Below are 6,000 nucleotides of genomic sequence, written 5' to 3'. Positions count from 1 at the left end.
AATATCATAGTCTTTATTAGTTTCAAAATTCCATTGTTTTTAGTTTACCAGTAACTTCTAAATATAAAATTCCTAATTATCACCTTTAAATAACTAAACACAATTATCTCTATCTACTATGAATGTTACCTTTGTCTTTAATTTTAGATTTTATATCCTACATAAACATAATCTTAACCACATAATTTTTCCCTTTCATCTTTATTTACATATTTATCTTACGTTCTTCTGGAATTTTTTTTTTGTATTAGAATACAGTTTGACACATCTCCTTATTGCCGGTCACAGACTGAAGGTTATTAAGGGCCGGTCTCCTCCGCTCTTCGGCACCACTGTCACAACGACAAGATTGTCATTGTGCATCAAAACCTAAATATAAAAATAGAAAACAAATATATATATATAAAAAGGAAATTAATAATAATTAGGAATCACGAAATCATAAAATCAACTTTAATTCTTTATTCAAAATTATAATAGTAAACATCATAAAAAAAATAAAATAAAATAAAATTAAAAAATTAAAAGTAAATTTTAGTTAAAATAATAATCCCCTTTTCGCATCATAATTTCTCCATTATATATCCTTTTTCTTTAATCAACATTTACATAGTCTCCCTAGCGAAGAATAACAAGTTCTACATCCTACTTGTTAAAACTGTTAAAGTATGAAAAAATCTACAAATCTCACACGTTTTTTTCTCATTTACATAGACGGGGATATTTTAATAAAACATTATTTTTTGTTTACGATTTGCATAATGCATTTTTTTTAAAGTAAAACTGCAACAATTATATTATTTTATTTTTCTTTCATGGGGATTCGGAATATTCCAACTCCGGAAAGGTTATTACATAATCCCAGTTAGTTCCCTGATATTATTATTATTTATAACGTTGTAAGAGAAGTTATGCTCTAGAATAAATAAATTTATATTGGGTGGTATATTCTTTGTAATTTTGAAATAAACGATTTTCATTTAGTTTTTTCATTACTTTTTATAAAATCTTTTACTATTTTAAACATATACTATATTTTATATTACATTTAAAAAAAATAAAACTAATATTTAATTTATAAAAATGGAATTTTGATAATTTTAATAAATTTTTTATGTTTATTCTTCGGTTAAATAAGCATGCTAAAATTTTTCATAAGAGCTATTCCTACAATTATCATAAAACTACGAAAAATTTTAAAAGATACATATGTACATTATATAATGCTGAAAAATGCCCAGTTTAATATTACAGAGACTAGGTAATTTTTGAATTTATAAATCCGGGCTAAAAATAAATTCTGAGCAGGCCATATATTTTGCATAATATCAGATAGACTAAGTATCCAATTCGCTTATTTTATAAATATTTCTTTGTTTAATTTTCACTAAACCTGGGTTCGGGATAAGTACATAATATTATACATTATATTTATTAGTATTAATTAATAATTTAAGTTTTATTAGGTTTAAAATTAATCACGTACTATTTTATTTTGAAAATTTTTATTTGGAAAAATTTTACAGGAATTTTTGACGATTTTCTCAAAAAATATTTTAGGGATTAATTTTCCGAGGATATTTTTTCCTATATTGTTAATTTTATGAAAATAATTTAATATTTTATAGGATTTAAAAAATAGGGAATTTTTTTCCGAGGAAATTTATTTCCAGGGAATTATTTTCCTGTATATTTTTTCTACGAAGAATTTTACTCCCGGAGATTATTTTTCCAGGGAATTTATTTTCTGGGGATTATTATCTGGGATTTTTTTTCCGGGGAATTATTTTCCTAGATTACTTACCCCCACTTCCCAGATCAAGTCATACCCATCAAGACCAAGAATAAAAACTTTCAGTCAAACCATATTAAAATTAGCTATAATTTGATACTCATATTAAAAAAATATTATTTATCTCCCCTCAACCCCCCCCCCAGACCAAGTCATATGTATCTAGAAAAAGAATGAAGAGTTTCAGTCAAACCATATTAAAATAAGCTTTTATTTGATACCTCACAGACCAAGTCATACCCATCAAAACCAAGAATGAAGACATTTAGTAAAACCATATTATAATTAGCTTTTATTTGATACCCAAAAATTTTTTTACCCCCCCCCCTTACCTCGTTACCCCAGACCAAATAATACCCATCAAGACTAAGAATTAAGACTTTCAGTTCAACCTTATTAAAATTAGCTTCTAATACCCATACCAAAAAAAATTATTTTTTACACCATCCCCCCCCCCCACCCTTCAGACCAAGTCATACTAATAATAACCAAGAATTAAGACTTTCAGTCAAACCTTATTAAAATTAGCTTTTATTTCTTTACCATATCAAAAAAAATTTTTTTTTACACACACCCCCACATCCCAGACCAAGTCATATCTTACAAGACCAAGAATGAAGACTTTCAGTCAAACCATATCAAAATTAGCTTTTAGTTGATGCCCATATCAAAAAATAATAATTTTTTTACATCCACCCCCCCCCCTCCACCTGTCACCTCCACACTCCAGACCAAGTCATACCCATCAAGACCAAGATTGAATACTTTCAGTCAAACCATATTACAATTTGCTTTTATTTGATACCCATATTAAAAAAAATTATCCCCCCCCCTCCCATACACACCCAGATCAAGTCAAACCAATCAAGACCAAGAATGAAGAATTTCAGTCAAACCTTATTAAAATTAGCTTTTATATGATACCAATATCAAAAAAATATAATTTTTACACCATACACCCCCCCCCCTCCACCTACCACCCCCACACTCCAGACCAAGTCATACCCATCAAGACCAAGAATGAATACTTTCAGTCAAACCATATTACAATTTGCTTTTATTTGATACCCATATTAAAAAAAATTATCCCCCCCCCTCCCATACACACCCAGATCAAGTCAAACCAATCAAGACCAAGAATGAAGAATTTCAGTCAAACCTTATTAAAATTAGCTTTTATATGATACCAATATCAAAAAAATATAATTTTTACACCATACACCCCCCCCCCCATACACACCCCAGAACAAGTCATACCCATCAAGACCAAAAATGAAGACTTATGGTCAAACCTTATTAAAATTAGCTTTTATTTGATACCCATATCAAAAAAAAATTAATTTATACATACTCACCACCCTCCACCTTCTAGATCAAGTCATACCCATCAAGACCAAGAATGAAGATTTCAGTCAAACTTTATTAAAATTAGCTTTTATTTGTTTACCATATCAAAAAAAATTATTTTTTACACACACCCCCACACCCCAGAGTTATACCCATCAAGATCAGGAATGAAGACTTTCAATCAAACCATATTAAAATAACTTTTTTTTGATACCCATATCAAAAAAATTAATAATTACACCCCCCACCCCCCACCCCCTTCCCCAACCCCATTCCCACACCTTAGACCAAGTAATACCCATCAAGACCAAGAATGATAACTTTTAGTCAAACCATATTAAAATTAGCTTTTATTTGATACCCATATCAAAAAAAATTATTTTTTACACACATCCTTCCCTCCCACCCCCCCAGACCAAGTCATACCCATCAAGACAAAGAATGAAGACTTTCAGTCAAACCATATTAAAATTAGTATTTATATGATGCCCATATCAAAATAATTATATTTTACACACAATCCCCCTCCCCACCCCCACCCACCAGACCAAGTCATACCAAGCCAAGAATGAAGGCTTTCATTCAAACCTTATTAAAATTGCTTTTATTTGATACCCTTATCAAAAAAAAAATTTATACCCCCCCCTCTTCCCATTCTCTACCCCAGATAAGTCATAGACATCAAAAGAATGATAACTTTCAGTCAAACCATATTAAAATTAGCTTTTATTTCATACCCATATCTAAAAAAAATTTTTACACCCCCCCCCTTCCACCATCACCCCTCAGATAAGTCATACACATCAAGACCAAGTATGATAACTTTCAGTCAAACCATATTAAAATTAACTTTTATTTCTTACCTAAAACAAAAAAAATTATTTTTTACACCCTCCCTCCTTCACCCCACTTATACCCCCCAGACCAAGTCATACCCATCAAGACCTAGATTGAAGACTTTCAGTTAAACCATATTAAAATTAGCTTTTATTTGATACCCATATCAAAAAAATATTTTTTTACCCCCCCCACCCTCACCTCCACCCCTCAGACCAAGTCATACCCATCAAAACCAAGAATATAGACTTTCAGTCAAACCTTATTAAAATTAGTATTTATTTGATACCCATATCAAAAATATAATTTTTACCCCCTCCCCCTACCCCCACACTCCAGACCAAGTCATACCTAGTGTTGTAAAAAAGTCCAGTTCTCCCGACTCAGCAGGTCTGAGTCGTTAGTCGAATTAATTGACTCACTGAAGTCGTGAACTTGTGTCGTGAAGTCCGTGAACTTAAGTCATGAACTCAAGTCGACTCGAATCGTAAACTCCAGTCAACTCGAGTCATGAACTCAAGTCGACTTGAGTCGAGAACATTAGTTTTCCACTTGAGTTCTTGACTCGAGTTCACAACTTCAGTGAGTCGACTAATTCGACTAACGACTCAGACTCTGAGTCGGGTGAACTCGACTTTTTTTTACAACACTAGGTATGACTTGGTCTGGAGTGTGGGGGTAGGGGGAGATGGTGTAAAAATTATATTTTTTTGTTATGGGTATCAAATAAAAGCTATATTTAATAAGGTTTGACTGAAAGTCTGTCTTGATGGGTATGACTTGGTCTGGGGGGTGGAGGTGAGGGTGGGGTGTAAAAAATGAACTTTTTTGAATTTTTTTAAAGTAAATCGATAAAATTATATATTGTAAAAATGTTAAATTAAAATTTCATAGAATATATACCATAGTAAAGTGACAATTGTCATAATCGTTATTTTTTAACTTTTTTTAATTTTTTCAAAGCAAATAAGTAAAAATATATATTGTAAAGATATTAAAATAAAATTTCAGTAAAGATTTACCATAGAAAAGTAACGATTGTCATAATCATTATTTTTTAACTTTTTTGAATTTTTTTAAAGTAAATAGGTAAGAATATATATTGTAAAGATGTTAAATTAAAATTTCAGTGAAGATACCACAGAAAAGTGACAATTGTCATAATCGTTAGTTTTGAACATTTTTGTTAAAACGAGGTGACTTTTAGCCTACGTCCGTTTATCATATTAGGCGAGTAGGAGAGCACACTTTTTAATTACATAACCATTTAAATTTGAAAGTAAGTAGATTGATTTGTAAATCTACACGTATAAATAAATTTCTTGATTTGAAAACTATTTAAATAAAAATAAAGATTAAGTTTTGTTAATTGGTTAGTTGTGTAACCCTCAGACCCGTGGTTTGGGTCTAAAAATTGACTAAGCCAGTTCTGATCACGAGCCTCTGGGGTTCACACACTTAATTGCCACGCCTAAAAAATGCGAACATGTATTTTCTTTAAAAAATATTACAAAACGATACTGAATTTGTTATTATTTATATAAAGTATTTAAGAATAAATGTGGGGGGGGGGGGGGGGATTAACTAAACCTTTTTTCGCAAAATCGATTTTCATAATTCTTCCTCAAAAAAAATTTTTCTCGCAATTGATCAGACGTACCATGTTTTCTTTAAAAGTCAAAACAAATCTTTTCCTCTTTTAATAATTTTTTTCATAAAGGCAAAAACATAATCATGGCACATTTCCCCTATAATGTAAATATTATTTTTAATTTCATATAATAAAATATCGAATCCCGGAAAAAACCCCCGAAAAAACCTCGGAAAAAACCTCCTGTTAGGACCTAATAATATCGGTATATTTTTATTTGGATTTAATAAAGTATAGGCAAATTAGTATTTTAGAAAAAATTATTATAGAAATATAATTTAATAATAAATTTTCTTAGGTCCCAATTCATTACTTAAAGATTACTCATATACCCCACATAAAAATTGCTGATGTTCAAATTGGTACTGGGACA

Source organism: Gordionus sp. m RMFG-2023, chromosome 1, assembly GCF_954871325.1.
Source record: "Gordionus sp. m RMFG-2023 chromosome 1, tfGorSpeb1-WG-v2, whole genome shotgun sequence".
NCBI lineage: Eukaryota > Metazoa > Nematomorpha > Gordioida > Chordodea > Parachordodidae > Gordionus > Gordionus sp. m RMFG-2023.
Note: the sequence above shows the minus strand (reverse complement) of the source record.